We start from the raw sequence: 11534 nt of genomic DNA on the forward strand, positions 1-11534 counted from the left end.
AGTTCTTCACCCCCTTCCCTCACGTTGTAAACCGGTGCATGAACTGGATTAGTTACTTGGAAGAGGGGGGGGGGTCTACGTGATTGTTTATTATTATGTTAATGAATTGATAGACACAACACTGTTATATTACGTTGTGGATTAAGTAATTTATTATCGAAATTGAACCACCTCGATGGTCACTACCAAGTAGCACTGTTTCAGGGCCCCTCGTGGGTAGCACAGTTGATAGAATCACCATCCTCCCCGCACCGGGTGGAAAAGACCTGAGTTCGAGTCCCGTCGATGAAGTGAGGAATTTTTTTGGGCCTTTTTCACAACGTGGGTTTATCGTCCAGCAAACAGAAAATTGACACACAGCAATTTTCACACAGTATATACCGAAAAATATGGCCTTAGTAAACCCTATTATAACGAAAACACTCCTTCAGGATAACTTGAGAGAATAATCAGAAAGGTGGCAGCTTGTTTTAATGCAACAAAATGCAAGGTCACCTGTGGAATAGCAACTCCAAAACAAATTACACACATGGTGGCATTGATTTAAAAACAGTGGAGAAAGAAAGGAATCTTGGAGTTACATACGGGCAGATATAAAGTTTTCTGAGTAGTGTAAACAGGCGGCCGGGAAAACCCATGGTGTCCTGTCGATGATTTATCGAACATTATCCTGTAGAGATATGAAGGTCATAGTCCCACTGTACAAAGCAATTTTAAGATCACATCTGGAATACTGTGTTCAAGTATGGAGACCTCATCTGAAAAAAGATATTGAGCTGCTTGAAAAGGTACAAATACGGGCATGGTGAGATCGGCAAAAGGGCGACCATATGAGGAAAGACTGATTACGTGGGCTACAGCGCTTGGTAACCAGGCACCTCAGAGTTGACCAAATTGAGGTTTATAAGGCTCTGGGATTGGTTAGTAAAATGAATGAAGGTGGAATTTTCAATGTTAAAAAGAATTCCAGAACTCAAGGGAAGAAGCTTAGACTAGATTGTAGAAAGTTTTCTTTTAGCCAGCGCATGGTTGATTGAGGTAACAGGTTGCCTTCACAGGTAGTTGAGGCTGACAGTTTCAATAAATTCAAAGGTCAACTGGATAGTTACCTGTGTGAGGAAGAAAGTAAATAATTTGTATTTTCTTATCTATTCGGTTTCCCCCCCCCGCGACCAGTGTAGTAAAAACCCGTGGCTTCCTTACACTATATGGCTGTTACTATTACTAACGCCAAACACAACCTAATATGGCTACGTTTCGGGAACTCGCTGTATCCTGTCTTTAGGCCTATGGGGGGTTACAAAATTGAGGCATGGTACTACAAGTTTTCAATTTGATAATGATATTTGATTATTTACACTACAGTGTATTATAATTAAAATATATGATAGTTATATAATTATACTACACGATATTATACTCTACTATAAAAGTTGGTGGCTGGTGCAGCATAAGCCTCAGGCTTCCTTGCACCATGTAGCTAATAATAATAATAATAATAATAATAAAAGTACGATACGTTAGACATAATTTGTTACTTTTCATATAAATGATAAGTCAGTTTATTTTAACGGTTATTTTATTTTTTTATTTTAAATTAAATTTAATTTAATTAATTTATTATTTATTTATTTATTTTTGGCCTCGCATTAATAAGAAAATTGAGCTTTGCGGAATGGTTCTAAGGTGAAAGGGCAGAAAAAAAAAAAGAAAGAAAAAAGAGGCCCCCATGTTTACTTCGATATAAGCATTTTATTTACTCTACATAGACAGAAAAAAATATATATATATTTATTTTTAAATATATATACATTACATATTTTTTATATATATATATATAAGAAAAAGTACCGGTACTAGGTTTTTTTTTTTTTTTTTGTGTGTGAGATGGTGCCAGTACACAGTACTATTGCGTACTACAGGTGAAAAAAAATCGCGTTTTTTTTTGTCGTATCTTTTACAACTTCCTTTTATTATTATTTTATTTATTTATTATTATCTTTTATTGTTTAAGCGAATCCTCCCATAGTAGTATTTACAATATGGGCTACACAGTGCTTTTCGCTGTAAACCAGTACATTTTAGGCATAGGTGAACTTAGAAAATAGTTGCACTGAAGTTTTCATCAAAACTCAAAGTATCAATCAGTCGGCCGGCCCTAGAAAAATTTTCGGGATTTTATTGTATACATCAACAGAGAGAGAGGGCAGATCCCCAAGTCAAAAGCCATGAGAACAGAATGACCCTCTTTACTGCCTCTTAAGATTGGCAATCTTGGACACCTCAATACATAACTTCCGATATTTTCTCTACTTGGACACACTGTAGCTTCTATAATATTACGTCATCCAATTGTGGTTTCCCTTTTGCGGTTTACGCAACGTATTGAATCACTGATTACTGCAATCATCTCTTTTACTAAGAAGTCGGGAGGAAGTTAAGTATTACTGATGATGTAGGTGGAACTTCCTTCTTTGTGTGTAACGTTCGAAGTGGTTTTAATCGGAATGGCCTGTGGTTTATTCTTAACGAGGTCGACAGACACTACGGATGTGAACAGCTACGCGTATCTGAACTTAAAACTATTTTCCTGTTGAGAAGAAGGAAAAAAAAAAAACAAAATTGGCGCAATTCCACTCCCCCCCCCCCTTTCAGTAACTTCTACTATTCTTAAACCATTAGCGTATTCTTTGTGCGTGTTAAGACACCTACTGACGTCATGAAAATACTGGTATCAATGTTAGGTCACTACAGCTTCCGGTACCTTTGATACACGAAGCTTCCCAACTTCAGCTGACAGTTGAAGTCAAACCGGATATATTTTAGGAGGTAACTTCTCTGAGTCAACAGTGGTTTGTGAAAGTCGATAATTGCTAATATTTATTACAGCAAGCATAACATGTAATTAAGCTGGCTTGTTTAAACAAACACTGAAATTCTGAGAAAAGATTAAAGACTAAAATTGAAAATTTCGTAGAAAGTGAATAATAAATAATAAATAGTAAGAAATGATAAAAACATATACGTAAAAATTATGCAAATTACACAACTTTAAACTCAATACCTGCAAATTGACGTTAGATCAGAAAACAGCGACCGTTGCGACATCTTCTGGTAGAGGAAACTGTTTTAAGTTATAATAAAAATACAGTAAATAAATACATAATTTTTTATATAAAATTTAAAATCAAATACTGAAATTCTAAGAAAAGATTAAAAACTAAAAACAATTTTCACAGAAAGTGAATAATAAATAGAAAGAGATGATAAAAAAATATATATGTAAAAATTATGTAAATTATACAATTTCAAACTCAATATCTGCAACTTGACGTTAGATCAGAAGACAGCAACCGTTGCGACATCTGCTGGTAGAGGAAACTGTTTTTTACATTATAATAAAAATACCGTAAAATACAAAATTTTTATATAAAGTTTAATATCTAATAATTCTAACCTATTTAATAATAAATAAAATAAAAATACATTAATTTTAAATATGAATTTTGATGTTTATGTTTAATATTAGCGAGTAAAATACAGTGATAATATGCATTATATATTATATTAAAATTCAACAAATATCACGTGCTATATCGTAGGTTGGAGAAAGACGATAAATTAAAATACAAATCTACCGGTAGCTTATTTAAGTTTGTAATTCTGTTTGATTCAGCAACTGTTTTAGAAGGGTACATTTTTAGTAAGATTGCCAGACGTCCTACTTTCAGCAGGACAGTCCTGTTTCTTGAATCTCTGCCCTGCCTTTTGTTTTCATGTCCTTTTTTGCCCTGCTGCTTCTAGCGATGTCGATTTTACACCTAGTTTAGGTAGAAGCTATAAAAAATAAAAAATTCGCTCACCGTACCCATACATCTTTATAACGTGACTGCGTTATAAGGAAGTGCCCTGCATTCTGGACTTCAGATCTGGTCTATCAATTCCCCCCACCAAAAAAAAAAAAACCCTCGAATTATTAAGCTAGCCATTGCCAATTGAACAAGTTCAAGTACGTAGTGTTGCTATATAGGGCACATTTTTAATTTTAATTTTATTACTAAATTTAGCACTCCTGCTGCTCTCCAATTCGCACACTGGATGTTACTACACAAGCCCTATTATGCAAACTAGCGAATAAATTTAAAATTTTTGTTAACTGAAACGATAAAATGAGCCATAATAGGCAGACTGGAGAACTTTTTTTAGAGGTCCGCAAATTAACCGTAAAATTCTGTATTTTAGAAGTAAAGTTGTAGGTTAAGAATTGATCGACCCGTCAAATAAACTACTTCCCTGGGTTATCGAGGTTAATACCCTTAAATTAAATATCAAATTGTTATTTTGACTGCACCAGTACTTGCGGTTCATATTTATATTGTTTATTTTGTAAATAGAAGCATGTGTTCACTGGCCGAATTGCATGTTGGACAGGCTCAAAAAACACAATAATCACGGAGAAAGCCGACTCCTGTCATCTTAGATCGGCTAACTACAGCCTCGATTGAAGACGACCTCAGAAATTCTTTCGGTTATTGGAGGGAATCAAACCCAACCTTCTCCAAACAAGGGGTAAATGGAGATGTATTCTGCTGACTAAGCTGTCTGCCATGGAAAACTGTTGAGGTTGAAAATGTGATTAGATTTAAGGTGACCGGATCACTGATGGGCAAAAACTTTTTTTAATTTTCTTCTTTTTTTTTTTATAATGCAGCAAAAGTCTGGCATCCTTTCATCTTTTTGTCTCTACTAATATTAATAGTATAACAATTAAGTGTTCGTTATAAGTGTTTCTTGGCTGTCAGAAGCAATCTTACGCTCTGTTAAAGTCCACAGCAGGGGCGTCCAATCTTCTTGCAATAGCATAACCTAATAACCTGATTCCTGTCATTAACCATCCTGCCAAACTTTGTATCAGCAACAAATTTAAATATTGAACTTATTATTGGTTAATAAATACTGAAAACAGTAAGGTAACAGTGGTTAAAAAAGTACTGCAAGTACTTCTTTAACCACTGACTCCATTGTTTTCCTTGGAACAAAAGTTAAGCTTACAGGTCTGTAATTCTTTTGTTCTTTGATTCCCCTTTGTGAATAGGACAGACATTCGCACATCTCCAATCTATAGGGACCTCCCTTGAACCTAAGGATGCTATCATAATTACGGCTAAAGGTTTGCTTACCTCTCTTGCTGCTTCTTTTAATTGGATAAATTCCATCAACCCCAGGTGACTTATTTACTTTTAATTCCAACTATTTCTCTTCCGCTTTCCCCTCAGTTGCCGTAAAATAATTTAGCTCCCAGTTAGAATTAGTCATACTTCTGATATTCCCAATTAATAACTTCTTAACCGTGAATTATATGCAAATATTTATTTAGTTTGTCAGAAACCTGAAAAGGATTACAATAATAAATCTTCTTCACGTACGAATGCAGATGCAAAAAAAAAAAAAAATATTTTTGTTTGTCGGAAACCTAAACAGGATCATCAACAGTTATGCCCCTCATACCTTTCATTCATAAGCAAAGAATTCTTTGCTACTTTTCTTTGCACTCTTAGTCTAAGACTTTTCATAATCTCCCTTATCTTGATTGCGGATTAGTTTATACTCACTCTGGCTTCTGTGCCTCCTGATAATTTATAATCATCCCACTCATTTTTCTTCTCTGCAACTAGTCTCATCAGTTTATGTGACATCCATTTAGGTTTAAACCTTGAACAATATCTCATAGTTGATTATAAAAAGCTTAGTATTACTGGCCTTAACGGTTTCTATTTACTATTTGCAGTTATTAACATCAGTTAGTCTCACTGAAAAGAATTTAAAATCTAAGACCACTATAGTCACCTTTGTGAAAGTAAAATCCCTTCCCTTCCCTTTATCTTTGACAGTAGTTATATCTTTAAATAAATCGTACACCAATACGCTATGTTTACTGCCATCTAGTGGTTCTTTGAAGATTCTTAATGCGTAAAGAATCAAGACTGGTAATCAGAGTAAGAGTATTACTTTCTTTTGTTTTCTCTCTAACATGCTAGTACAGAGAAGTCATCCAGTAAATCTAATTGACTCAAACCGTATTCAAATTCTGCATCTCTCTGGGTGGCACCATGTTCCTTATATCCCTACAAACGCATTTGATGACATAACCAATATTTCATATTCGTTAACTTTAGTACTATGCTCCTAGAATTTCCAATAGACATACTGCAAGAATCAATTTCGTGTCGTCTTCTATTGATCCCTTGGTCTGTGTATCCTCCAAAGTAGCAGTTTTGTGAAGCAGAACACCACGAGTAGCCTCACCCTTACAACACATATAAACACTACTTCCCAATCAAGAGTAATACACTATATTGATACCTAATTGTAATGCGTGCAAAATTACTTGAATTTATGAAGTACACACGGAGAAAACTAGTTTTCTTTTGCATTATACATACATTAGCACAACTAGTTTGGACGCGTCTTTATTCGAACTTTTTGCACCCGATACGGGAGAAACTATCACTGGCCAAAAAAAATTATAAATCTTTCGCAATTGGAGCCAACAGATAATTAACTGTGCAGTATGTACAAGTAAGTTGTCACATGGTATGATAACAAGTTCCTCACCATCAGATAAGTACTATACGCTTTTTTGGAGCTTTTTAGTTGGTCCGGTAATGAAAAAGACAGATGATCTTTCCGATTTCCAGAAAGGTTGGTTGGAATTGTTGGAATATATTTAGCACGAGTCACAGTTGAGAGAACAAAAGGAATCACTGCTGTATCGAAAGCAACCATCTGAAAAATATATAATGAGTAGAAGTTGTTGTTGTTGCTGTAATAGGGTTTTAGGAGTATTGGCCACTAAAGCCATATTGCTCCGTGTATAATGTCTGAAAATTGATGTGCTCTGGGGTAAATTTTCTGTTTTTGCTGGACGAAAAATCCAGGTTTCCGGGAGAAAAAAAACATGCTGCCCTTGCCCGAGACCTACTAACTCAGCCACGTTATGAAAAAGGCACATAAAAATTCGATTCTACCAACTGTGCTATCCACAAAGGCTGATTAGAAGTAGAAAAGTAGAATGCAGTTCTAAAAAGAAGAAATGTGGCAGAAAGTCAGTACTCTAAGAGAGTACTGACTTTCTGCCAGTACTCTAAGAGAGAAAGAGACCGCAGGAATTTGTGCCTCAGAATAAAAGGTACAGTGCAAATGACGGAAAAGTTCAATTTAGCCATAGAAACATCCATTTACAGCTAAACTATGTGGTGTGAGTTGAAGAATCTGGGATTTGGCAGTTGTGTATGTATACAAAGCCACTTATTTCTATAAAAAAATTGAAACGTTCGACTGGAGTGGTGACACCAAAGCCAAGATTACTGTGTAACAGTGGAAAAAGATCAGTGGTTTAACGAGTCTCGGTTTACACTTTTTTGCATCAATGGTAAGGTGAATGTGTGGCGTGAACCTCATGAAGCTATGCATCCAGACGGGGTCGTGTTCTGTTAGTATAAACTGGATCCGCTCATACCGTTAGAAGGCCGTGTTACCTCCAATGAATATCCTTCTGTCGTATCGGAACAACTTCAACCTGCAATGCTTCATTTTTACGCGATGGATTCTTCCAAAACGACAATGCAACTATCCACCGTCCAAAATTTTATCTTAATGTTTCGAGGAACATTTCCAAGATTTCCAACATTAGCCAAATTCTTCAGATCCGAATCCAGTTGGGAATGTCTGAAATATGTTGAAAGGGGCAGTTTGGCTTCTCAGCTATCTTACCGACCACAGTATAGCAGTTGACAAATATCCTTTTGGAAGAATAGTAAAATATGGAGCTAGACTCTCTCAGACACCAAATTTTAAGATGTGCACAGGCTGTAATTGAGTAAAGCGTAGCCCTGTGGTCCTACTAGATATTGAATAATGATTTCTAATTTTTTGACCAGTGAATGTAGTTCATTGATGTTATGTAACTACCGTAGCTTGAAACTTATTAACACTTGAATTTCTGTCTTTGGGCTACTTTGCTATTTAGTGAATATGCTACATTTAACGTCTTCTAACCTTGACTACTACCTTTGTTATTTCTATAAATGAAGAAACTATTTATTTTATTTTTTTTAAATTTTTATAACTTCGAGTTAGTGAGTACAAAGCATTTTTAAACAAAAACAAGGAAAAAATCGCCTAGAGACGTCTCAACTACCTATTACTGGAATAATCGAAGCATAAAGCACTGACCCGCATTTTGTTACATGGTGATTCATTAAACTGGTGATTCAGGAAGAAGCTCTTCGATTGTCACACTTATTTTCTTTATTTCTACACAGTTCCTTCATCATTTCAGCGGAAGAAAACATGACATGGTTCTGCAACACTTACAACAGCATATAATTCAACGTAATTGAAGACACGAAATGCTCAGCGAAAAGACACATTAGGTCATGTCCCTTTGTTCCAGAGCTAGGACGTCGTATCGTACCCAAGGCAATTCTACTAAAGAGTTCGTCCTTTTTGACTAAGGCATCTATCCAGAAGTATATCCCCTCCTTACGAAACAACTACACTGCTCGACAAAATTACCAGAACACGTAGAAAACGTGGTGTAACTCGTGCAACTTGCGATGAAGTTGGACAAAATTTGGTACGGTGGTGTACCATTGAATAATGATGAAATGATGAGACAGCGAGAAACTTCGGACAGGTATAAGAAACATTTAGAGGGAGTTTTTCAACCTGAATTGTCTGCCTAATTACATCATTCCCGATTTTTTCGCGTCTTATCTTTCCGGCTATGCTCCTCACAAATCTCATTTCTGCCCCCAGAATTTTGCTTTCATCCTTTTTCCCACATAGTAGTGGTGACAGACGCCTCCTTGCCCCAAACCTGATGTTATTTCGAAGCTCCCCGTTAACCCCATCACCTCACTGTATTAGCGCACATGTTCTCAATTCTCTCCACAAGATGTTCCTCTATCCCCAGGTTTCTCAAAACCTCCCACACTTTCTCTCTCTTTACGGCATCAAACGCTTTCTTTATGTCAAAAAATGCCATCCATAATTCTTTTATTTTGTTCATAACACTTTTCCATCAGTTGTCTGCTGCAGAAAATTAGATCCACCGTCGATCTGCCAGGCCTAAAGGCCTAAAGCCCTCGGCCGTCCTATTTTCAATCGTTCCTCTTATCTTCCGCTCGAACACTCCCTCATACAGCTTACTCACATGTGATGTCAGTGTAATACCTCTATAATTGGAACACTTTTTCCTGTTCCCCTCCTTGAACAACGGGATGATCAAATCTTGTTTTCAGTTCTTCGGCACCTGTCTCTCATCCCAGATTTTAGGGAACAGCCTGTATGTCCACACAATCCCTGTCTCGCCTGTAGCTTCTATACCAGCAGACTTACCGGACGATGTATTTCTATGCCTGCACTACATCATTTCACATCAAGTCTTCATCCCTTCTTCTATGATCAACCTGCCTTTGTCCCTTTTGCTGGCTGTCCTACACGTTCAACAGATTTTCAAAATACTTCTTCCATGTGTCTCTTATCTATTCATCCTTGGTTATTGGGTGCTCATTTTCATCCATCAAGTATTTGCTCTGTTCACCATCTCTTCTCCTGTTCCTCACCATAGCATACAGCGTCTTTTTTATTATTAGCGTCGATATCTTGTAGTAGAGTTTCACTCCATTCTTCCAACCACAGTCTTCTCTCCTCGTTAACTATCCTCCTGGCCTCTCTCTCTTCACGGTTTCATATCTCTCTTTATTCTCATCATTTCTGTTCTGGAAGTAGGTCCTGAATGCATTATTCTTGATTTTCACAGCCTCTCTCATTCCATCACGGGATTTCTTTCCATCTCCTTCTATTGCTTGTCCTTCCGCAAACCTGCTCTGTCAGTTCTACTATAGTCTTTGAATGCTTTCCATTCTGATTCCACGCTGTTCAACACTGTCTTAGGTACAACCTTCCTGAACTCTTCTCTGAACATCGCCCCTTTTTCCTCTTCTTTCAACTTCCACACCCGTAGTTTTCTCTCTTATCATTTTGATCCTCTTCAATTTATGGAATCTTAAAACTCCAACAACTAATCTGTGATCACTACCCAAGGAGACACTCGAAATGACCTTGACGTTTACTAGTCTTCTGTGTCACTCTTTATCCACGAGTATATAGTCAAGGAGGGATTCCTTTCGACCGTACCTTGTCACTTTGTGACTCTTTCTCTTCTTGAACCAAGCCATTCCGTAAACAGAAATACAACAGCCTGTCACCATCATCATTCCTAGGTCCCCAACCATGCGGACCCATAACATATTCCAGTCATTGTCTCTCCACTCCGACTTTTGCATTCGAGTCACCCATGATGACTACTGTATGTCTCCACCTGTGATGTTTTCACAGGTGGAGACAAACTTGAAAACACTGTGATGTTTTCAAGCTTGTCCTCAAACTCCAGCTTCTCCATTTCTTCGCAACCGGTTTGCGGTGCATAACATTGCACTATCTTCAATATTTCGCTGTCATTCATTTGCAGTTTAATTGACACGAGTCTGTCACTGTTATTATTCACCTCCAGCAGCCTTTCCTTAATCCTGTGATTTATAATGATGGCTAAACCCCTCCTCGCTACATCACCCTCAGACCGATATAGGTAATAGCCACTTCGTAACTCTCTACACTCATTTCCTTTCCATTTTGATTCACTCAATCCAAGTATTCTTATTTTTCTGTCCTTTAAGATGTCCACACACTTCTCAATTTTTCTTGACAATGTCATAATATTGAGTGTGGCTAGTTTAATATGTCATCATCAGGCTTGTTCGCCTCACAGGTATCAAATCCACTGAAAACACTCCATCCAAGGGAGGGGATCTCTGAAGAATCAGCGATGAAATCACTCTCTCTATCAAAAGAACATCATCGGAAATCAAAATATTTCCTCCATTTACAATGGATTGGTATTTTTAAAGGATACTGGAAAATAATTACATCTGTGGAATGGCATTGAGAAAATTGTCAAAGAATCATTAATAAATAATTTACTAAGGATAAATGCGCAAACTTGAGTATTCCTTAACCTTTGTCGAATAGTGTATTTATCTGTTCTGGGCGACTCATTGTTAAAAAGTAAAGGTATCATTCTTTAAATTATATATTCCGGATGAATGTAAATATTGCTTAGTTTGATGGATATGTATTTAAAAAAATAAAAATTAAAAATAGCTGGAATCAAGAAAATGATTGGAAGTGCCGGGGATTGAACCCGGGGCCTTTCACATGCAAAGCGAACGCTCTACCACTGAGCTACACCCCCGTTATACACGACCACTGTCTTGCAATGTCATAAGAAAGTGAGCTTTTAAAGTACTCAGAATTTTTTATTGCTCTTTGAGATGTGTTCTTTGTACAGCGTTAACAATTCGCTAGGAGCTGGCAGTCTGTAATAGAAGCATTTGGTATGTCAATGGAACAGCGTTCACTCATGCCTGAGAGATCATGTATTCCATTACACCCACTTATACTTTCTATAT

The 11534-nt window shown here is 36.8% G+C and overlaps 1 non-coding gene across 1 annotated transcript; it reads right to left on the minus strand.

Moving 5' to 3' along the window:
- Nucleotides 1-11245: 11245 nt before the first annotated feature.
- TRNAA-UGC (transfer RNA alanine (anticodon UGC)) lies at nt 11246-11317 on the minus strand. The gene has a single exon. It is a non-coding gene; the product is annotated as a tRNA-Ala (tRNA).
- Between the last annotated feature and the right edge of the window lie 217 nt (nt 11318-11534).

Source organism: Mastigoproctus giganteus, chromosome 3 (assembly GCF_048544385.1).
Source record: "Mastigoproctus giganteus isolate SK-2022 chromosome 3, ASM4854438v1, whole genome shotgun sequence".
In the NCBI taxonomy this organism is placed as follows: domain Eukaryota; kingdom Metazoa; phylum Arthropoda; class Arachnida; order Uropygi; family Thelyphonidae; genus Mastigoproctus; species Mastigoproctus giganteus.